The sequence below is a fragment of the Neopsephotus bourkii genome, unplaced genomic scaffold, assembly GCF_033783945.1.
Source record: "Neopsephotus bourkii isolate Nb327-2 ecotype Australia unplaced genomic scaffold, CSIRO-AGI_Nbou_v1 NB_532, whole genome shotgun sequence".
NCBI lineage: Eukaryota > Metazoa > Chordata > Aves > Psittaciformes > Psittacidae > Neopsephotus > Neopsephotus bourkii.
Window position 1 is genome coordinate 31,267 of NW_026901033.1, and position 24,706 is coordinate 55,972.

At 39.3% G+C, this 24,706-nt stretch overlaps 1 long non-coding RNA gene across 1 annotated transcript; it reads right to left on the reverse strand.

Annotated features, from left to right (window-relative positions):
* Nucleotides 1–79: 79 nt before the first annotated feature.
* Nucleotides 80–809, reverse strand: LOC133210829 (uncharacterized). Its single transcript, XR_009725037.1, has 2 exons — nt 468–809; nt 80–416 (listed from the first exon to the last, which is right to left on the reverse strand). It is a non-coding gene; the product is annotated as an uncharacterized LOC133210829 (long non-coding RNA).
* Nucleotides 810–24,706: the final 23,897 nt, after the last annotated feature.

The following is a 24,706-nucleotide window of genomic DNA, read 5'->3' on the forward strand; positions in this document are numbered from 1 at the left end:
TCTTATCCAGACTACCGGAATTTGTCATCGGGTGGCATTTTCAGTCCAGCCAATGTTACACTTAAAGCTTGCTCTGGGGGGGGGGGGGGAAGCAGAAAGCACACCCTATGTATAAGCAAATCCAAGAGTTTATTGTTAATATAATTGAAGTCTTGAGAGTTGGATCATCAGAAGTTGAGATTTGATTGGTACAGAACAAGAAAGAATAATAACGCATTTACAATTGCTCTATGTACATACATTTAGTTTCTACCCTTTTTCTGACATTATGCTTGCCCTGCTGCAGTTAATTTGGATCCTAGTCAGTGATTTCATTTGAGTGGTGGCATATGTGTATGGGGGGACAGACTTGTCAGCATCTGGAGTCCTTTGCCAGGAGGAATATGATGCTGAATATGTTGGCGTTTTCTTCCTTTCTCTTGGATTGAATTGAGATAATTTTTGTATCTTTGTTAACAGACTTTTACATCTTTCTTTCTTTTCATTGGTCTCCTGTTCCAGGTTGCATCTAAATCTACTGTATATTTTATGTATATTATATATTATTCCTTTGCTACCTCTAAAACCAGTTTTGTCCAGCTCAAGAACTGCATGTTCTTAACTGAGGACAAGTGAGCTGTTTGGAGCTGTGGAGTCTCCAGTGCCAAGCCTGGATCCCCTCTCTCATTTTCCTGTGCCAGTACTCCTCTGTGCTACATCCTATGTCTTCACTTCCCAAGGCCTCTCCTGTTGTACCAGCCCCTGTGTTTCTCTGCACTATGTTAGTGTGCTAGAGTCATAAATATTTCATTTTATGGCATAACTGTTGCTGCTTTTTGTATGCAACTATGGTTGTACTGCTCCAAGATAAACAAAACAAATCAGCAGTAGACACCTGGTCAGCTGGAGAAACTGCTGCCACACTAAACCAAGTAAAACAGAAAGGGAAATCAGGGCAAAGTAGACCTGACAAGCCTTAGTTCTGAGGCCTTGTAAACTCAGAACAAAACTTACAGCCTGTCAGCAATGGCAATGACAGGGCTACATGGTTATACTAATTATAGATGAACTGTGTTAAAGGTACAGCTGTTTAATATTGCCTTTGGAGAGGGACTGTGTTGCCTCCTCTGTGGCAAGAAGTGTTACTAAAAAGGTTTTCTCCCTTTTGATAGACCTTGAATGTATGCTGTTTGCTTAACCTGCAACAGTTGACTAAGAGAAAAAATTAAATGTGGTTGGGGTTGAGCATCTGAAAATTCATAAACCCACTTAAACTTACATCCTGTGATGCCCTACCAGCTGTAGGTATGCTTCCAATGAGAAGCACCTCAGCTGTTTGTGTGTCTGTCACTAAATCACTAGCCTCATTCAGCAGAGATCCTACATAATCTTTTTTCAACCTTTTGCTGCTGAAGTGGCAATAGAAACAGTTCTTGTCCTTCATGTCCTTAGCAAATGTCAACACCAGTTTATCTCTGTGTTTTCTAACACCATGCTTACCTGCCTAGCAATGTTTGAAATTCCTCCTTCCAGCCCTGTTTAGCCAAGCCGGATGGATACCTGATATGCCTGTCTGTTTCCCTAAGTATCAGAATGGACCATTCTTCCCCTTTGAGGGTACTGCCCTCAAAGAACTGCCGGCTTCCCTGAACTTAGCTTGCCGACCCACATTTCATGGGACCCCACTGGTAGCTCTCTGAACAGGCTGAGGTCTGCTCACCTGAAGTCTGAGGTTTGCACTCTGGTGTTTCCTTCCTCACTCCTCTCAGGGTTTTGACCTCAGCTGCTTCATGGCCATTACAGCCAAGGCTGTCACTTCTTTCCTCACGAACAGCAGGTCCAGTTGTGCGTCACCCCTGAGCTGGCCATCCTGTACCTCTGTCAGAATGTAACCTCACCCTCCAGAAATCTTCTGATGTTGGCCCTTCCAAGAGGTCAAGGAGGTTAAGGTCTTCCCTAAGAACCAGGGTCCGTAATACAGAGACTTGCTCAAGTTGTTGAGAGAAGACCTCACCATCTTTCTCACCCTGGTGGGGTGATTTGTACCAAACTCCCCCACAGGGTTCCCCCTTCTGGCCTCTCCTCTTCAGCTGGGTATAAGGTGTGTGAGGGGAGAATAGTGGGTTATCAGGAAATAGTCTCATCTGAGCCCTTGGTTCTTCATGAGACAAGAAGATTGAGAGCTTGATGGGTATAAGAGCTGGCAACAGGAGGTCATATTAAACTGTGGGCTGGTAAGACATGTTTGTAAAGCTAGTTGCATGTCTGCCAACAGAGATATAGGATTTCAAGTGTGAAGTGTGTGGATGAAAAAAGATGGTTTTCTCTCAAGAAACTGTTGAGTTTTCATTGAAACCCTTTGGTCTGAAGCAGAAGCTTTCTAAGTTTCTAAGTCATCTGTGCTTTCTGGAAGAAAGAACTTTGCTTTCCAAACAGTTCTGATATTCACCAGAGCACAGAATCCTGTTTAGTTTGAATGTCAATAAAACCAGCTTATGTATAAAGGTATCAGGGAGTGTCCCCTGACGTTGTGTTTGCTGGGCATAAAATGCCAGTGGTTCATTACGCAGGTAAAAGCAATGCAGTTTGAAATTATACCGGTGATAAGTGTGAAAATAACAATTGCTTGAATAGACTGGAACTTACTCCTTTTTTTTTAAAGATCTTTTTAATAAACTTTAATCAGTCATATGAAAAAAATGATCGCTGAAGGTTTCCCCTCCTGCTTGACTCGGCCACAACCGAATCCTGAACTGTTTGAAATTTGCTTTTCTCTGTCAGAAAGGTGCTAAAGTTTAAAGTGTGCTTAATGTTTTACGGATTTTCTTTCATGAAGTTTCCTCATTCAGACAGCTTTGTCATCTCTCCCTTATCCCAAACATCACTTTATGTAGTACTTGAGAATATGGCTGTCAGCGCATTGAAAACATGAAATGTGAATCTCACTCTATGAAGCTAATGGTAATATGAAATCATGTAAGGTAGCTGCAAAGTACTTTTCATGCAAAAGAAGAAAAAGAGCCAGAGAGAAAAAAGGAAAGCGTGTATCTTAGTGAGATCTTTCACAGAAACAAACTCATTTTCAAGCTTGACTGAGAAGTGAAAGTGTGATAGTGGGTTTGCATTTCACCATGAACATTTCAAACACATCTGATTTCTGCACATGCTATGATTGCTAACGTGTGAAGTCACTTAATTAAGTATACATTTAACCCTTCTTTTCTCCAAGAGGTGCTCAGGAGAAGTTGAGCTTTTAAAATAAAACCCATATTCAGCATATGTAGTTACCCTAGTTGTGAAAAACTGGCAAAAATCACTGTTGAATTATTAATTTCTATTGTTTGTCATAAATGAAAATAATCTTTTATGCAGTAACAACTATTGTATGTTCTTCAGAGGACACTAGGTGTGAAGGTCAGCGATAAATTCTTCCTGCTGCGATGTTTTCTGGCCTCTGAAATCACATATAATGTTCATTTTGTGTGCATTATTTTGTGATGGTACTCAGTTGAGCTAAAGATTGATTCGAGATTGTCTTTGTTGTTGCAGGGAGTTGAGAGCAAGGGAAAGGAATCCATTGTTATAACTTGTAGCTGAAGAGGCCTGCAGATTTGGCCCCAGTTTTCTTTTTCCATTGAAAATCTCTCGGAGATACCCAGGGGGCAGTGCTTGTGTTGTCACATGTTGGAGGCGAAGGAGAGCGGGTGGAGGCTTTTGGTAACAGCACGTGTTTTTTTTTTGTATTAGTCTCTGCTGCTTTCTCATTTGAAGCAGGAATTAGCAGCATCCTAGAAGCAGGTTCCTAATGACTTCACAGGGCTTTGAACTGGGCAGTGCGGTTGTTTTCTAAGCTTGGGGCTTGTGAGTGATTAGGCGTTCCAAACCAGTGACTACAAACCCTATGCTGCCACCAAGCAGCTGTGCCGTAACCTCCTGTGGCTCCATGACACGACCGATGCAAGCATTGCTCGCCTGTGCCTCATCTGCCACTGCAAGTGACTTCAAAGTTGTGTTTGAGTCTTTAATGGGAGTCAGAGGTCACCAAAATGCACCCCTTTGAGGTCCTTGTCAGAGAGCTCTAGACAGCAACATTGTTCCTCTCAGAGAGAGAGGGGAAAGGGCATGGTGGGTGTCCATGGCAGAGTTTCTTTACTCTCTCTTAATTGAGCTGCTAGTGCTGATGGTTTGCAGCATGCGAGCATGGTGGGAAATTAAGTCAGGGACAAAACTACCTGGTGGGGCTGTCATCTCCTCTGCTTGCTTGTACACATCCAGTCAGTGGAAGGCCTGGCAGGCTGGATGAGGTGTGGTAGGAAGATATTAAACTTGATTTTCTACCACTCTTGCATACTTGCACAGCAATTAGAAAAAGTCCTGCTACTCTAAAGTCAGAGCTTGCTTCAGCTTGCTGCCACTAGGATCTGGGAAGCTACCAAGCTGTTTAAAGATCATGATCCCTGTGATGTCTCAGAGACTCAGCTCTTTGAAGGCATCTCAAGTATCTTACAAGGGTGAGGAAGTTTTTTTACCCACCAGAGTCAACAATGAGGAAGTCTCATAAGCTGTAATAGCAGTTTCGACAACCTGGCTCTAAACAACCCTAGGAAGTTCTCAGGCTGTTAATCTCAGGATGATTTCTTTATCACTCTTTTCATGTAAGAGAGCAAGGTACCTAATGTTTTATGGGAGCTAATAAGATTTTACAAAGTGTCATGCTTGTCTCATCCCGAAACGTTGCACAGGTGCCTTTTAATGTTGTACTGTAAGAAACTCTAGTCTGCAGATTCTCGTCATGGATGCCTGACCAGCTAGCAGGATTATTCAGATATTAAATATTACACATGGCTACAAGTTTTATTGGGTAGCACAGTCGTTCCCAGTGATTCAAAATCCTGTGTTTTGGTGACGGAGTACTATGAACAAATATGGAGGAAAAGAAGCCAAGCTACTTAACTGAATGCTATCAAACATGCAGGCAATTATTCAGGTTTTGTTGCCTTAGATTTAGATGTTTAATATTTGGTGAAGATAATTCTTCTCAGTGAATAAACCATTGTATTGGGAGGGATGTTTTTCTTCTAACTTTGTAGAATGCCGGTTCCAAAATGGTTGTTAATTTTGAGGCTTTGTTTCGTTGTTTCTTTTCTTTTTGGCAATCCTGACCCTGTTTGAACCTTTTAATGAAGACAGCCCCGGGTAAATCATGTTAGCCACAGAGGCAGAGCAACCAGCAAGATCATGCAAAAAGCCTTCTAGAGTAAAGCTAGTTTTGGATAATGCAGATTTGATAGAGCTGGAAACTCAACATGTATGCTATTCCTGAAAAATAATTTAAGCAAAATAAAAGCTCAGAAGGCTGAGGAAATTTGAAAATGTATTTAAAATGAATGTTTAAATACTTGAGTCCAGTGAGAGACTTCTGTGAGCTGCGTGTAAATTGTTTTTCTTATCCTCAGCGTGTATATGTTATGGTTGGTTTGCTGGCTTTGTATTATCACTAGTCTAGATTGAGTTTGTCTATGTGCAATCAAGTATATAACAATTGCTTCATGTTAGCAATACTAACAGGGCCACAGGAAGTCGTTTTGAAGTTGAGATCACTTGACTTCACTGAAAATTCATGGCAGCAGTAGCAGGGGCAGGTTCTCTTTCTGGGGTGTTTGTAGGCTGTAAACATATTACACTGGTAAAGCAGATCTTAGATTGGTACCTACAAATCCACAATTTTACGTGAGTCCTACCTCAGTTAAATGAAATAGAGAGATTTTGTGAGAAGCTTCAAATATACTGAATTTTGTTCCGTTTATTTTCAAATATACTGAATTTTAACATAGGATTTTTTCTTTTTTCTTGTAATGAAAACTTTCAGCTACATCATATCCCTGGTGCCAACCCCTGATAATTTGATTCCTAACAAAGCTAAGAGATGCTTAGCATATTGGTACCCTTTGAATAAATGTGCTAATTCTAAAAATGCTTGCTTTGTGTGCTATTTCTAACCTGCCAAAAATGAGAACAGTCCTTCTGCATCTTCCCAACTGTGGAATGAAATTTTTTCTTTGCCTTTGGCTTCAGTGATTTGTTTCATTCCTGTTTAACAAACAGATTTCTGAGCTTCTCTTCAGGCCTTTTTAAAATGCCAATTGACATGCTTATTGTCCTCAATCAACACAAGACCGCACACCTTCCTTTCAACAAAGAATTTGTTCTCTTGGAGTGTCTGGGCTTTTTATCTAATTGTTTTTCCCTTCTTGTTTGCTTAGTTCTTTTAGTATTTATTCATAAGAAATTTCTTAGGTTGTACCTTTGTTACTTTCCTCGCATCCACAATATTCCATTCTTCTTTCTCCCCATCTCCCTCCTTTCCTCTTTTCCCTACTCCCACCCACCATAAGTGACATGCTGAATTTCAGTATTGCTGATTAGTTAAACCATACCAAATGTGAACCTGTAGTGACACAATAGTAGTAATTTTTGTGGCAACCATGTTCAGTCCCACCATTTCTGCGTTCTTTGGTGTTTATCTACTTAAAACCCTCATTAGCATAGAAATGAGCATCTCTCATTTCCTCCTATCCCCCATCAGATAGGAAGGCGTCTCAATATTACAAGAAAGACATGGAGTTTTAGCATAGATTACAAGGTTTGACAAGAGCAGGCAGTGAGCCTGTATTTTAGATAAGGATTGTATTTTGATCTCCAGAATCACAGGTTTTGTTTACTATTCAAATCCGTCCTACTCAACCCAAATGATGTAAGTGGACTATGCTCTATGCTATGGAGGGGGTTATTCAGTGAAGGAGATCATCAGCTCAAAGCAGATGAAGTATTGTGAAGACAGTAACAGCTATGATGGATAAGTTAGGAAAATTTAACCACTCTTCTGGACCAGTTGCTTTAAAAGCATACAATTCAGGTAAATACTGTTGTATTCACAGCTGTTGCTTGTATGTTGGTGTTCTGTAATGTCTAGGAGACATTCAAGCCAATACATACTAACCACTGGGATGTGAGCATACAATTATGCAAATGGCTTAAAAAAATGTAAAAAATTCTATATGTTGTTAATGCTACTTTTCTTTTTTCTTTAGCAAATGAGCCACCAGACTCTAGATCTTACTTAACACTTTTGCAAAAAGTGTCTGACTTCAGGATGCGACTTCCTTACATTCTAGAGCTGCTCATGCTTGTTGGTGCTGCATGGCAGTCTTAACCAGAAATAAGTCTTAAGTAAAATCAGAAAAGAGTTTTATCCCAGTTCACGTCTTGGATTTAGTGTGGGTCATGTTTTGTATGTGAAAATGTAGGTTTGACAATGAGTAATGGGAGCATAAAAATCTAAGACATGAGAGGACATGGGTGAAACTGCTGGTGTGATTCATGTTAGTTTTGGAGTGAAGCTGGTAGCCTAGAGGGAATCTAAAAGCATTTGTCAGTGACATAAGCTCTCCGAGCATAAGGAGCTTTGGCTAGTTTAAAGCCAGCTAAACTCACAGTGCAAATGAGTCTTCTGATCATGAATGGCTTCGGAGTAGGAGCTGTAAGGATTGGAAGAGACTGCAGGGTAATTTAAGTTGCTGAATGGTGATGGACATCTCCATAGCAGGAAGCTTCAGGAAGGAACTTGAGCTAAGCTAGCATGTAGTCCTGAGAGCTAACGACAGTCTCAGTTCTTAGCTTGATTGCTCTTGTTTTCTGCTACCTATTGTTTATTCTTTCACTACTGATTTCCAAGGTTATGTCCTATGTCCACTTTGTTGTCTTTGGAGGCCTCCAGGGTTGCCGAGGAGAGCCCCTGAAAGGCTTGGCAAGGGGAGGCAGACTGATCAGTCAGTAAGTAGTTAGTCAGAGCCTGATGCAGCACTCAGTAGTGAGAAGAGTGAAAATGACTTTTGCAATGGCAGTTACCTCAAGAAGATGAAGGCATACATGCATATCTCCATGGAGGGGGATGTGTGGATAAGACAGTGCTACCAATCACCTTCAGTGGGAAACATCTCGGTTTCCCACACTGTACTGCAGCTTAGAGCTTGAATAAGCCCTTGAATTTCTCCCAGTCCTTGTAGCTGGAAGTTCCCTCATATTCTGTGAGCAATCAAGGTTGAGGTGAACAGAGTTCATGTTGTTAGCCAGGATTCTGAGTGGTAACATCTTGTATCTGTTACTATGGGCACCCCTTGGATTTCAAAGCATTCCTGCTGCAGACTGTATTTGATGAATAACAGCTCCCTTCAGAAATATCACTACAAGTAATATTTTTTCAGGCAATTTTGAGTGTAGTTTAGGGACTCAGGTTAGATGCTACTGCTAGAAAGCTGATCTATTGTGTGCTGCAGTGTCAGTGTGGAAAATGCAGGAAAACACCAGACCTGAGAAATGTCTTCTATCACATGCACCAGTGCTGGTTACAACAGCCAGCATTGTGCTGGGAGAATCACATCAACTCTTGGAATAGCATGGGGGAGTATTTTCACTCTTTGCATGTAGGTTATTCCTATTGTAGCAGTAACATACAACAGCTCTGCCCACTTAGAAGTTTAGGTGTAAAATCGAAGGTGATCCCAAACATTCCCTGAATTTGGTGATCTAAATTTGAACTATTTGTCATTGCGTGATGCGAAATGTTTGAATGGAATTCCTGTTCGTGTTGAAGTCAGTCGTGGTATTTGGTGGGTTTCGGACTTCTCACCGTATGGCCTTTTGTTTGATTTACCAAATCAAAGACCTTTTTCTGTGGGTTTTTGGGTTTGGGTGTGTTTTTTTTTTTTGGGGGGGTATGCTTGCATCAAGAAGTTTAATAAAAGAATGAACTGGATACCAAGCCTTTACTCTCTTTTGAGGTTCCACTAAGTCCCTTGAAATATTGCTTTTTAGTTCTTTTGCTAGCACTGATATGAAACTCTGAAGTTTTGCTTGTTTTCAGCTATAGAAAAACTCGCTTTTGATCCTCTGCTTTCATTTTCTTGTTGTTGAACTTTTTGAAAATACAATATAGTAGAGTCTACGGGAGAATTGAAATTGCTTACAGTAAATTGATATCTAGAAATACTGTATTGCTGGGAAATAGTCTATTTATCTTGGGATCAGGGCAGATATGATAAAGATATGAAACATAATCACCAAAATTCGATACCTCAGGCCAATTTCAGTTCAAGGCTAAGTATGAACAAATCCCACCAACTTTTCAGAGAATGACATTGCTTTTCACCAGACATGTTTTTATTCAGATGCACTTTCTGGTAAGATATAGCAGATGTTTCCTACAAAATGTTTCAGAAGAACTTTATATTTCTCTGCAGCATAGCTCACAGAAAATGAAGTCTTATGGATTCTATCTGTACAAACATAGACTTGATTATGGCGTTTGACAAGGCAAATATTTATCTATAATGCGCGTCTTTCTAATAACGAATAACATTAGCATGCCTTTAACCAAATTCTGACTTGAAATCTGCATCCCACCAGATACTCTCAAGTAATACTTGTGATGGGGGTTGCGTGTATGATTTACATATTTTCCTTATTGTAAAAATATGATACTGCTCCTACCTCTGTTGTCCAAGGTCTCTAAGGTTTCTTACCTGCTGGTGATTTTCAGAATCAGTTTCTGGAAACTGCTGTTTCTTCAGGATATCACGTACTTCTCTAATCTGTTGCTTTATAGTGGAATGGGAGGAAGGGTTATTCATATTAGTAACAAAAAGTCTCTTAAGGGTGGCTATGTTCATTTAACTATCTTAATCTCAATGTACATGTGGATGTGCTTAAGTCTGTGGCATGGTACCTTTGTATGCTATCCCTGAATTATCCAAGCCTACAAAAGGATGTCGGAGTGGAAGGATTCATGGAAGATACAATATAGGAGCCTAATTCTAAACAGAGATCTGTAAACCCCCCAGATTATGCATGAGTCCCTACATCCCCTTGAAGCATACTCACCTAATATTCATGTTCACATACACTGTGGCCTTGCAAAGTTCTTCAGCTTGCTGCTGTCTTCTTTCTAGCTAAGATGAGCTGCATTTCAAGGATGCACCATTTTTAAGGCGCGTATAGCTTTTGTACAGTATAGCCTGAGAAATGACTGGGAAACGTGGGACGTCGCTGCCAAAGGGTTTAAGCGCTTCGTTCTCGTACCCATGAAAAGTATTCTAACTACAGGACAGATCTGGGATAGGGATGATATCCTTGTAAACTGAATTGAGCCAAAGGACTGCAAGAGACGCAGGATGGGTTTGGACCTAAGAGGCAATAATCCTGGGGGAGCTTGACTTGCAGCATGGTACCTGGAGCCACGAGATGCACTGCTGCCATGCCACTGTGTGTGTTTTGCTTCTGAAAGGAATCCAACTGTGGGACACTGGGGTCTATGTGGAACAAAATCTGCTGAGATGCAAGCTTAGTTTTTCACCTCTAGGTTTCTGTTTCAGACTGTTTGGGGCAGAGCTGCCAAGCTGTCAATATTCAAGTGCTAATATTTGTGTGAGTTACACGGAAGATTTTTGTGGAACAATCCCCTAGACTTGTGCAGTGTGACTCAAAGGCTTGGCTTCTGCTTACTGCAGTTTTATTCTGTTGGAGCTCTGTAGTCTTTGTAGCAGTAACTCATGATTTATGACAGCATGAGGACTACCATAAATAAGACTCGATGTTCCCTGGTGGAAAAGCCTTATTGAGTTTAATAGCATATAATAAGATTTCCTTGCTTTTCTTTCTGTTTTTTTTTTCTTTGTTTTTCCTTATTCCCTTTATTTTACTAATTGAATCCCATCTGAAGAGATGGTTAGAGAAAGTTGCTATGATTTTTGTAGGGGTGACTAGTCTTTATCAAATATTCATAGACTCAAAGAGTGGGGTTTTTTTGTCTAAATCTCTTGAAAATTCTGCAAGATTTCATTTAAGAAGTTGATAGAGTTTATTTCAGTATTTGTCACTGCAGAATGCTCAACATATATAGTTTCAACTGCAAGACTGAGGCATTACAAAGCGATGGTCTGTGAGCCTGAATTCTGTTCATATTTAAAGTACTGTAAAATGTCTTCTTTTCTGTGGCTTTCTCCCTTATTTACATCAGTGTAAATGAGATGTGATTCAGTCTCGTACCTTGTCTTGAGGAACTGTTTTCCTCTAGCTTAGACATTGTGTTAAACTGAGGGCTAATCAGGTACCAGGCTTGCAAAATCAAACAATAAATGAGTATTTTCAGGTCTGGGCACATGGATTTCCCTAAAATCTTTGTCCAGATAAATCTCCCCAAACAAATGATTTATGAACTCACTCAAGCAAAATGGATTATTCAAATAATTACATAGTAATAGAGTAAGTTTGAGCAATGATACTTCTCATAATGAGGCTGCCCACAGATACTGATGCTCAGGAAGATTAAGAGGGATTACAACAGATTCCATCTCTGCTCTGCCCCAGTCCTGCTGAAAATGTGAACAGCTGTGTGTGCCTTAAAGAAAAAGGGCGAATGTTGTGTTTTTTAGCAGACACAGTAAAGTTAGGGCTGCAATTTAGTACAATTTAAGCTCAGTGGAATGCAAGCATGTAGGTTACACTTTTAAAGGTACAGGCTTAATTCACTGATGTAAATCCTTGCTAATTAGATCTGAGAAAGTCTGGAAGCATTAAATGGAGGAGGGAGAGGATTAAAGTTCTTATTTTTGTCTTTTAACCTTTTCTTTTAAATTTATTTTATTTGAAGGTTCTACAAGCTTATAAGCCTAAAGGGAGCTTAAATATGTCTAAAAGCAGATCTCCAAAGCAATTAAGGCACTTTAACTTTGTACATTATTCTTTCTCCTCAGCTAGCCTGCTTTAGATTAAAGAAGTGTCCAAGTGTAAGTGTTTTAATGTTGGCAATTCCCAAGTGTGTTTTTCATCCATAGCCTAGCAACTAATTCATGCAGTTCTTTGTGGCTTGTTCCACCTCCTCTGGATTTCAAATTGCTGGTGAGCAAACAGGAAAAGGCTGGCTCTTGTCTTCATTCCTTTCAGTGAAGCTGAATAGGTGCAAAAGTAGTTGCTTATAAAATTGCAAATGTAACAGTAAATGAAACTAATCTGCAATGACTTCAAGAAAGTATTGTTTCTGCATGATGATAATGGGAGCTCCGAGTTGCAGTTAGTAATTGTGATGAGTCTAATACAAAAGCCGTAAAGGGAAAGACTTTGGAATGAAGCGAGACAGAGCTCTGAAGACTTTTTCATTCAGCTGCTTACTAAATAATTAACCAACCATTTAAAAACAAAAAAGAAAAAAAGCAAAACCAGAAAACAAAACAACAACAAAGAAACACCACCCAAACCCCAAACCAAACAAACAAAAACCCCCAACCCCCCCCAATCTCTACCCAAACTTGCTGGGGATGTCATGCTTTTTATGAGACAGTGAAATACCCAGTTAACCTTGTGAGTGGGATGGCTTGTAACAGCAGGCGGTGTCTACATCTGCAAGTAAACTTCTTTTGTCGGATCTCTGCTGAACAGGTCTACAAGGTTACCCATTACTTCTCAGTACTGAATTCTGAATGCCTACTTTAAGCTGTATTTTCAGTGGTTGTGATGGCCTCTGATGGGTGAATTTGAGACAACTGAAGTATCAAGGACATATGCTACCCAAATACTGGGTTTGACCATGGGGTGCCTCACAAGGTGGTAGGTGAAGTGTCAGGAATTTTCCCAGCAGTTCCCACAAGAGACACTCTGTTGCTGTGGCACAAAAAGTGGGGGGTGTAGTTGAGGAAGCAGTGTGTAGGAAGAGCTGGTAAAAAGGGTAGATGTTTGGTTCTGGAGGCAGCAGGTATACTGACTGTAGATGCTATTGTGCATTTAGCGTTGGGACCAATTTGAGACATCCATGCTGATGCAGCAGTCCTGACAAGTATCCCTTCTCTCTCCCTCCTTTCTGTGACTGTTGTCTTACTCAGTACATAGACTGGCCTGCTCCAGAGCTGAATCGGGGATAACTGTACAGGTACAACATTATCCAATTGTACTACAATTATTCAACTGTACCACAAATGTAGCAAAACGAGTTTTTATCCATAATAAACAGGTAATGGCAAATCAGAGCATGCAGAACTCTCTCCCTACCCTTGTCAGTCTGGCCCTGCTCCCTAAACCTTTTTCCTGAGGAGGAGAGGAATGAAAAGATTCAAGAGATCTGTGATCTTTACCCATGTTCCCACTCACAGTGGGTAGCAACAGGGGTAGATCTACAGATTACCTTTCTGCCTTGGAAAAATCCAGCTAGGTGGGACATTATGCAGTCCCCTGCCTTCTGAAGCCTGAGATCGGGCTTATGAACTCCAGAGACTGCTGGAGAAATGTTTGGGCCACTGGGCCAAAAGGTGCTGCTGGGAAGATAGCAAGGATAAGATTACTGAATAACTGAGGACACTGTATCCTATGCACTGAGTAATGCAGGTTCCCGTGGGGAAAAAAATGTCATGTAGTTATGTTTACTACAGATTGCATCATCATGCTACATGTACAAAAGAGCTAGAGGATGTACAGCAGTTTTACAAAAGCGGTTTTTAATTGTGAGCACCCAGCCATTGTGGTCTTAATGTTCTTTTGAAACCATTTATTTTCCCCTAGGCTTTGCAGAGATGTTAAATAGGCTGCTATTTGTAATAGCTGGTTAGGAAACTTTTTTTCCTTTTTTTAATGTGAAAGGACAGTTTGTTTTCTAAAGGTGGATGTTTCCCTTAAGAAATATTTCTCTGTGGGGAAGAACTGTTAGCTGAGGGCAGTGCTTCATTTGATTTTAACGCTCTAAGTTATCCTCCTAAGGCCAGCACTGCAAACTCTTCACATACTCATTACTCCAAATGTTCTTTTCCCAAATGTGCTTTTGTGTATCTTATCCTTCCTGCATTTTAGGCAACCTTAGGATTTCACTTACACACTCATTAACATGCTCATGGTAGAAAAGACAAAGGCATGGGAAAACCCACTGGTTTTGGGATACCAAAAAAACCACAAAACCAACCCAAACCCCAGGAAAGAGGAAAAGGTCATTATGGGTTTTAGCCAGCGAAGCATGCTTGTATTTTGCACAAGTACTATCTTTTCAGAGTGCTTCCCTGTGGACATAGAAGTTGAAAGAGTAATAACAGACTCACATCTGGCACATATGGGATGTCATTGTTTGTTTTCTCAATGGCAAACAATGCACAGAAATGTTATAATTGTGTTCATCTAGAACTGCTTGGAAAATGCCCATCAAATCTTGAAACAAAAGAAACGTTTGGGAGGAATTATTCATAGCGAGATTTTCCCAAACAGTATTTAAAACATTTAGGCAAGATTAGGTATGTTGTAAAGAACCCCTATGTCCTACTGCTTATTGTGTTAATGGTCATATGGTATTGTACAAAGTAACATAAGTTTGTAAATACATATTAATTAGCTTTGCAGTAATACAAAAATCAGTTTGAATGGCTTTGAAGACCCACAAGTTGGGGAGTCTCGTAACGATAGGTTTATTTTTGATTTGTAGTTAATAAAACTATAGTATTTGTAGAGGTATACTGTATTTGAACCAAAGGGATATTTTAAATGTGTTAAAGTATATGAAGATTGCTGGCTCTGATTTGAAACTCTTAACCTGATGTGGGCAAAAAGAATAGAGATGCTTACTGCATATTTTTTCCACATAAATGCATTTGAAGTGAGAGTGTCAATTTTTACACAGCTCAATAAAAGACTTCCTTCCAAATACCATTATCACATTCTGAGCATCAAGCAAATACCAAAATTAGCACTCAGATCTAGTGTACAGAAGCAGAGAATACGTTCTAAAAGTCTACGTAATTGCACAGCATGAAAATAATGAACCCCTTAAACTGATCAAGTGTGAAAATACCTTTTAAATGGAAGCATTGTTTTAAATGTTAACAATAAACCTGGGAGAAAAAAAAAAATCTGTCCTTCTTATTTCAGTGTCTTGACTCTTATTAAAAGCTTTTCTTCTCTGGAAGTAGCAAAAATAATTCGGTCACCTTGGGCTCATTCAAAAAGCCAGTCCAGTCATCTAGAAATTAAATGTCATATATAGCAGCTCATCCTGTGGCCTTAGTCTTAGTCTATGGATTAACATGCTGTGGTTAAGATTTGCTCTCTCATCATGTAAACTCTATAAATTGTAGCAGTTCTCACTTTCTTTGCCTGTTAAATAAGCCAGTACTACCAAGCTCCCAATGCCTCCTTCTGTTGTAAGCTGTTGAGTATGTTCTCAGAGAATTTAATTACTGTACCAATGAAGAAGTGCATATTAAATTATTGGAATTTCCCCTGTGTGTGCCATAAAAACATATGGACAGCACCATCTGTGTTCTTGTGACTACAGATTTGTATGTTTATTGTTTTTTATCAGGAGATCAGTGTCATTTGAACCCAGATCTGGCGTCAGAGCTTATATCCAGAATTCTGGCTTCAGCCCATGTATGCATTATGTGACAGCTCTAGCTTGTCCTGCAAATCTGAAGGCCAGGAATGTGTCTGTTCCCTTCTGCAGACTTATATCTATAGCATATGAGCTGTATGGAAAGGGTGATGTTTGGTGATTCAAGGCTACCTACTTTGGAGATCTAATTTCTTCACTGTTTTTGTGCCTATGGGGAAATCTTCAGTTAATTCTTCATTTTTTCCTTCTGCAAAACAGTGATAGTAATAGCTATCTAATAGGATTGTTGACAGGATTAGCTTTGCAAAGAATAAGCAATAAGTGCTGGATTTAGCTTGTAGGCAGGAGTAACATATGCTCGCTATCTTTAATGCCTTGGACTAAGTTTTGTGAGGTTCCTCTAAGAAGTACATGTGGCTCCTCCGTAGCTGCTATTCTTGAAATTCTGCTGGAAGGAGAAGCTTCCCTTTTCTTAAGCATCCTGGAACCAGCAGCGTTCATGCTGTTTCTCTTAGAAGTTGATGCACGTGGCTGCTTCAGATTCTTTAACTTTGGCTGTCGCTGGGCTGTCATTCACAAATACAGTGGCAGTATGTACAACAGTTCTGGGACTTGTGCATGGGCTTGCCTTTGTACGTTTTTTGTAGGCGGGAGTATCTACCATTAATAGTATTGGTCTTCTCTAGGAGGCTACTGGTTCAAACAGAAAAATATTCTTTTCATATACAGCAATCAATTTTTCCACAGTTGTTAGCATTCTGTCCTTATTCACACGTGTTTTGTATGGTCCTCTCTCTTCCAACTCCCAGCTTTGAAGTGGTTTGACAAATAATTTTCTTCTTTTTTGATCTCATGAATTTAAGAGGCAGTGGACTGGCGCTGGAAGCTGCTGCAGAAAGGTGAATGAGAGCTTAAGAATATGAATGCAATAGTTGATGAGTATATGTCTCTTCCAGCCCCTACTGAATATTGAAGGCATGTGTAGTTGAGGAAGCAGCACAATAGCTTTCGAGGAAGTTAGGAAGTTATACACTTGTGATGGAATTAAGGTTTATGTTCACCTTTCTCTCCTGTTTTGTGTAGAAAACCAGTTGTCTTTGCTGAAAATAATTCATTTTTATCCTCAGGGCAGCTACCATGCCCTGTGTATGAAGTTATTTCTGAATGCAGCAAATGGGAGAGTAGATGCGGCGCAACCTGAGGGTCTAAAAGCAGTGAACTAAAAAATCTTCGGTCTTGTTATGCAGATGTGTTGCGGTAGGAATAGAGGTAGTCAAGAATTATAACACAAACACTTGTTTTTCAAGTTTATTTTGGTTTTGAAAGACAACGTGGACGCTGTGCAATACAAGGATGTTCATCCTGGGCTGGGAGAAGGATACTCTATAACCTCACAGGGAGTTCTAATGCTTGTCTTCAATATTCTTGGTAAGAGTTGGGCAACTATCTCTATTTGGCATATTTAAAAATATGTTCCATGCGTTTGGGGGGAGAGGGGAGTTATGCCAAACAAACCCTGAATAATTAAATATTGTATTTGGCTTTATAAAAATACACTAGCCATAACAGAAATCAGCCTCTTGTGGGATACTGTGCTGTTTAGAGTTGCTCTCCTGTGGCTAATACGTAAAACTGAGGATCTTAAAGCACTTGTAATCTTTGGGGCTCATCAGAATAAGTAGTGAGATTAGTTTTGCTATCTTGGCTGAGCTCCACAGCTGTTAATGACATATTACCTACTTAATTTTCTACTGCGTCTTTGGTTATTAGGAAAGGTACAATTTTTCACCCCTTGCTGCAATCTGTAAAGTGCTGTGCATATACTGGTAAGCAGTGGCTGCATTTCAAGCCACAGCTGATTGCATTTCAGAGGAATTTATCAAAATATTTCTAGTGACTTGTACATCAGTTAGTTTACAGTTCTTTGTGGGATCCATCATGATAAGAATGAGCTCTGTGTGGTCCTCATCTAATGCTCAGTTATATGGAGAGTGTATTTCTGTTACAAGCAGAGAAGAGGGTTTAAAGGAATATTATATGTGGTAGTATCTTAAAAAAATGTGCTGCTTCTTGCCAGTGTGCAAGAGAAGTTACAAAATCTTAAGATGTAAATATTTAAAGGATAAATATAAAAAGGAAAATACACACACCAGTGTAGAAAGCTCTGGTGATAGTGAATGATTGTTAGTTTGAAAAGTGATAGGGTTGACTAAGCCCCCTTATACATTTTAAGTGATTTGTTTAATGAGAAACGAGTGCCAAAATCATGCCACTGCTAGAACGTAAACTTTTGCATTTTCTGACTCCTGTTGATTTATGGTACTAGTCCAGCAAGTAGCACATAAATTGAACAACAACTTTAATATAAACTCTTGTGCATGTGCTTAAATATTTAACTGATTTAGGGCCTAGTTGTTCGTACTTAACAGTTGCATTAAGTAGCTTTTGCATTTGATTTTCTAGACTTGAGAAAATAATAACTCCTAAGGTGATATAAGGTCTATTTATATAATAGAATAGAGCATAAGTTATCTCATTAATGGGCATGGTAGCTGCGGTCAGGTTTTTATTTGACTTCATGGAGCCACATCACCTAGGTCATTAAGTCCAAATCCCTGCAGCGTTCAGTAAAGACATGCCAACTTTCCCATAAACCTCTATATATCCCATTGCAAAGTGACTTTTTAGGAGGCCTCCTTTACCTGACTCTTCTTCCTACATAGCTCAGGAGCTAGCCTGGCACTAGGCTTGTCCAACTCGACTAAATGGGAGCTAGCAATATCCCTGTTAACCCATCATTAATCCAAGTATCCTACACTGGGTGAAACAGTGTCAACTGCCTCATGCATTCAAGGAAAATGAAATGTTAAGGACAATATATTACTGCGTAACTGCAGTAAAGTCGTGAAACCAGTAGAGTAGTGTAAGTTACAGGGTGTCCTTAAAGAGATAAAATTCAGCTCTACAAATAGTTAAACATCTTTGTATGTGTAAGACATTGCAATTTGGACAGGAAATGGGATAGATTCTAAGTTTAGGTCTTATGCTCCCTATTCTCAGCTTCTTCTATAGTCTGCAAGCTGAAATGTCTTATGGCTGTACAAGCTGAATAAAATCATCAGGATAATTTTTTTCTTGTGCTTCCACTGTTAATGGAATAGTTCTTGTGTTCCCGTTTCCTGTTGTTTCCTCTCACCACTTGGAAGAATTCCTTTTCATTCCATTTTCTTTTATTTAATTATGTTTTATGAAGGCTTATTTTATTTTCTATTTTTTAAAAAACTTCTAGTCTTCCTCCTTCTCACCCAGTGACTTTCTATGGATCTGTATCTGCCTTACAGGCTAGCAATGGTAACTTGAGTCAATCGAGTCACTTCCCATGCTCATGGCGCCCTGTCCAGAAAGTGTTTTCTCGGAGTGATTAATTTTTAGTGGGAATTACAGAGCAGAGTGATTTGACACACTGTGAGAGCGATACCTAGCTTACTGCCAACAAATGAATTCCCAACCCTCAAAATAAGCACTTGCATACTTGCTGTCTTTCCTGATTTGGATAAAAAGACAAGTTTAGGTAAGCTTGTGTCATGCATTTATTCATGCAGCTGGTTTAGCTGTCTTACAAATATATACTGTGCTGCATCCAAAAATCCTACGCTGAAATAATTTTAAGGTTGCAAAGTCAAATATGTTGAAATTGTGAAGTGTCAGAAGTGAGTTTGCCTGTGTGACCTTAATTCATCACTTTTGCACATGTTTGTCATAATAAAATGTGCAATCATAAAATGGAAGATTATGGGATATTTTTTTCCCTGTCCAAGACCACAGCTTTGTTCAATGAATGTTTTATTTCATATTGTCTTCACACCTTCACCTCCTTGATCCTTGTATTGAATGCAAAATTACTAATTTATTGAGGGACTTTACTAGTCCCACAGAATCTGGATGTTCAGCAAACATTCATCAATTTAACTCCTAGCTGGGACTGGTTGCTATTAATATCCCTTTTTATAGGCTCAAGAGACAGAAGCCAAGGGTCTGCTAACTTTGGAAGGCTAATTTAAAGCATGAATCTTCAGGCTACTTAGCATACAGGATGCTTTTTGCATTCAAACGCTACTTCCAATATTTTAGTTACAGAACTTATGCAAAAGCATTCCCAGGTATCTTGGCAGAAAACCATGAACATGTATTAGGGGTAACCTGTGACACATTTGTTTTCAGGACCCTGGTAGTGTTAAGCAGAAGTGTTGGGGGGCAGCATTAGTAATTTACTAGAGCACTGTTTAACTGCCCTCTCCATTAAATAATCCCTCCTTTTTAAGCATCTTCCTGCAAACTTGACGTCAAATCTTCTAAAGTGGTTGACAAATATCAAGGACTTGTACGAACGGCAGTCTTTTGACACATAATCCTGATTCATTCTCAACTGGCCATCTTGTACACTGAATGAGGTGGGACCTCATTTAGCAAAGGTTAAGATTCTGTTATCCCCATACTTTTCAGGGGAAGGGGAAGAGAGTTAGGGTTAAACATACATAAAACCTTCTGAAAAGAGAGCTACCTGGTATTAAGAATCTTCTGAAGATCTGAAATAGATATTCTCAGAGATTTGGCTTTTCCATCTCTTGCTGCAGAGATTGCGAGGGAGACAGCTATCATGTGGACATAAAATCCACAGGTTTTAAGCCATTCTCCTAAACCCTGGAGACTCTAATTTCCTTTTTTTTTTTTTTTTTGATAAAAGAAAAATGATGAGGCTTTCTTCCTGGTTGTGAAAAACGGCAGACTATTTTTATCTCTGGCTTTAAGTACAAAGTTCAGCCTCAGTATTTAAAACATGAAAAGTTATAACCAACCGAAAGAAGGACTTAAGCTAGGGAAGTGTCAAATATTATTAATAGGGCTTCAAGCTCCATACAGAGCATTGTGCTGGGGAGTTTTAAACATAAATTAGCAGAAGGCCAAAATGTGACTTGGCAGTGCTTTTGTAGGGTAGGTAGCTGGGCATACCATGTAGAGCTGTGATGCTTGGTGATGCAAAGGAGCATGCAACTTCGTAGGATTTTGAAGGAGGTATCAAATAATGCGAAGATGTTTATGTTTTCAAAGTTGAGCATCAATGTTACAGAATGAAAGGCTGAAGCAGCAACCTTTTGCTGCTTCAAGATGTTTTTTCCACATCCTAAGAGAAATACAGTTATTTTATTTAGAATAGCATCGTGCGAGCATTACCTTTTTCTAAATCTCTCAGCTCTTGTATTTAAAGGGATGAGGGGTTTGTAATGGCTTCTGGGCTAGTACTTCTGATCCCAGATGGGTTTGAGGATATTTCAAATGGGCTCACAGCAATTCAGCTGCATCAGTTAATACGTGGAGTGTAAAATGGAGCTCTCATCTAGAGGTGGAGGGTTTTAGGTGTGTAATTGGATGTGCTCAAAGTGTTGTTGTTCACAACTCTTGGTGCTACACAGGTAGTCAGATCCTAGTCATGTGCCTTTCTGATTGGAAAGCAAAAAGCCAGTAAAGAGGTAAAAGTCAGTGTATCAAATGTGGAAATCTTGACTCTTTAATACAAGTGCCTGCTGCTGTATTGAAGCAGAAATGCATTTCAGGTGCATTCAGTGACCTTTTGACAATCTACTACAGAAAGCATGTTATAGCCATAGCAAAAATTTGTGTAAAAGAGATACTGCATGACATAGGTGATTGCTGAGAAATCTAGGGTGGGGGGAGTGCTAAATGTTTTTATTCCAAAGTAAGCCTTTTCTCCCCATTTGCTATGGTGTGTACATGATCCTCAGAGCCATCCAAAACCAAATTTCGGATGTTGAGTTTTTATTAAATCCTGAAACAATCTCAGGATTTAAACAAGCTTTCCTTACCTATTGGATTATGCCGACAATGTGATGGTGCAAATGTGGGGTATTAAGATGTTAAATCCAGTGAAGCACTTACCTTCATTTTAGACCGTTGTAGACAATGGCATCATAGAATAACATTGTAGGAACGGGTTGGAGCCTCCTTCAGGTGCTGTTCCAGAATTTGGGAAAGTGTAGCTAGAGGTGGATGGTTACTGGTGTTTTGAAAATAGGTGAGGTGATTGCTTTGTCTTGATGCCATGTGCTGCTAAACGGAGTTCAGCAAGCTGTTGAATATTAGGTCTTGAAAGTTACGAATTCTTTGCATTACTTGACAGTAACCTTAAGCATGTAGACAAATGTAAGAAATAAGATGGCAATCAAACTAGTTCATACAAGATCTATAGTTCCTACAAATGCTTGCTCTTGCTGTTATTTAGGCCTATTAATTCATACCAATTCATACCTTATAAACGGTTTCTTACAGGATTACTGATCTGTGAGCCGATGTTGTGGAAAGAATTGCTTGGGTCTGGCTGCTGTACTTTGTCAGCCAGCTAATATTATTTGTGGACTCCATAGCTATATAATAGCATAAGCACTGCAGTATAACAAAATCACTTTAAAAGAAGCTTTAGAGAAACAGACTCCTAAACCCCACGTTTATTTGGATGGCAGAGATAAAATCTTACTTTACCTTCTCAAATGCTTATGAATTTTTTGTTAAGAAGAATGAATGAACACATAGCAAATCAGATTTGAAAATAGAGTGTTGCCACCATTTCTGTTTATTTCTCCTCTAATCTATACTAGTTCATGTCCAAAAGCAATAAACTATGTTATGGACACCTGGAAAAAAATAAGGTTTCCACTTTAAATGAAAAAGATCAATTTAAGGCACAGGAATGTAGTTTATGGAAACAGCAGAGTGTTTGATACCCACATTTCCTGCAGGGAGCCCTGGAGGTAGAGGGAAATCTTGTATTACCTTTGTATTTTTTCTCATTTGTGAGAAGTAATTTTCTGTTAGCCTGAATTACCATCCCTGAATTTTAAGGTAAGTTGGAGTCCAAAGAGAAGTTTGGCTTTTTTCCCCAGTGGAGTTGCAGTCTTTCTGGAAATACCAATTTGTTAAAGAAATGCTGACAGGACCTTATCTGGCATTTGAAATAGCTTTCATATCTATGCCCGTTTCAGTCTCTACAGCAACAAGGAAAAGTTATACTACAATATTAAAAATCAGCTGGTTTGATTATTTAAAAAATGTTATGCAAAATATGAAAAGAGTTATTTTGAATCCCAAGGTAAAGACTCATGTGCATAATACACAGTTATTTCCATCTTTACCAGGGTCATAAATTGTTCTAATGTCATAGTAGCATGCAGTTACAAAACCAAACGAATCCTTTTATGTCCAGGTTTTATGCCTAGATGAGTTACAATGATATATCTTCAAAGACAATAGAAATGAAAAGTTATGGGGTAGACATTTAAAATAACTGTTGACAATAGCTTACAGAAAATATTAATGATTGTCATATTATGGGTATAAAAACATAGTTGCACTAAGGATGAATGAAGTATAATTTTGATGAATTGAAGGATAAATCTTTCTCAAGCACCCAGAAGCTGAGCTGTTGGGAAAGCTCTCTTAACAACCAGAGAGAGATTTTAAAATTCTCTTCAACTTATGTGATATGAACATTAAACACAGAATCATAGAATGGTTTGGGATGGAAAGGACTTTAAGATCATCCAGTTCCAACCCCATGCCATGGGCAGGGATGCCTCACACTAGACCACATTGCCCAAGACTCTGTCCAACTTGGCCTTGAACACCTTGAAGTATCAAACAAAAAGCGTTACCGATCTGTACCCCATGTCTGCTAGTTTGGGTATAGTGGAAACCATGACGTAAGGTTAGTCTGAGAATAGTTTAAATATTGACCTTTCTTCAAGTCTGTGGGATGCTTCATGATGTTTAAGGTGTCTATGTAAATCTTACTAGGATCAAACTGTAAATTGGTCAGTCAATGGGAAGGATCTGTTTATTATTTTGGGGGCAGTCAATTTACAGCTTCAAGGAATAAATACAGTTGCTTTAGAACAAGAGGAACAGAAACTGGGAGCTTAAACTACATTTCAATACTTCAGTGGGTTCTTACTACTTAGAAAAAGAAGGCAACAATTAAAAGTGTTTAAATGGAATGTGCAGTTCTCTGATCGTTTCCATTATTCCTATTGGATAAAGCCTTCAAAAGCTTTTTTACGATTGTAAGAATGGTAAAGTGTTGTACCTGGGGAGAAAGAGCCCAATGCACCGGTGTCCTGGGTTCAACAACCAGTACAACCTGGGGAATGACTACCTGGAAAGCAGCTCTGCAAAAAAAGCTCTTCAGTGCTGGTGACCAGCAAACTGTCTGTGGAGCCAGCATTATGCTATGCCTTCATGGCAAAGGTGGTTAACAGCATCCTGGGCTGCAGTCCAGGGGATGTGAGGTGATCCTTTCCCTCTCCTCAGCACTTCTGACAACACATCCAGAGTGGTGTGTCAGGTTCTGGGCTCCCCAGTACAAGAAAGACATCCATGCGCACAGTGGAGTAAGTCCTGTAAAGGGCCACAGAGACACTTAGAGCACTGGAACATCTCTTATGTAAGGAGACACTGAGAGAGTTGAAAAGTTTTGCCCAAGTCCTTTATTCAATAACTATAGAAGTGTATTGTCAGATTACCTTTTTGTTTTTTATTCCTAGTCATATATAAGCTACTGCTCATTATCATTTTTATTGAAAAATGCCTTAGCTTTTTGGCTGTCTCTTTTCTTGGATTCACCCTTATTTATTTGTCCAATTTCCTGACATCTCACCTATTGACCTCTGAGAAAAATGTGCTTATAGTCTAATCTATTTTTGTTCACTGATTTAAGGTTTCTAGCCTAAACTTAATTCACCCTAGTAGTGTGCTGGGACTTTACCTCTTTTGTCCATGGCCTCTGGGCTTGGAATATATTCAAGCTCTGAGCTTAAATCAAATGAACTTTTAGCAAGGGAATATGGCTACTTTTTCTCTTCTGAGATGTTGGTGAGCTGGGTTGCTGTCCTAACCTCCATTTCAATGCTTCATCCAAATAGCTCAGAAGAGAGAGGATTTGGAATTTCTCTAGCTTACTAATTATCTACTGTGATCTGCAAGATAAATGAATCTCTAGGAGGCAGATGCAGGAGAGATTCCATCACTGCCTGTATTTCCTGCATTGCTAGCTGTATGACTAAATAACTCACAGATAGACTAATGACAGCACATTTTTTTATGGCTAAAATTAAACTTCCTTGCGCTGAGAAGAATGAGGTGAACTCAACCTTTTCAAACCAGGCATTGTGAGCAAATAGTGAAAAATGTTTTCTAATAACATACTACTGGCAAACTGATCTTACCATGAGTAAATTATCAACA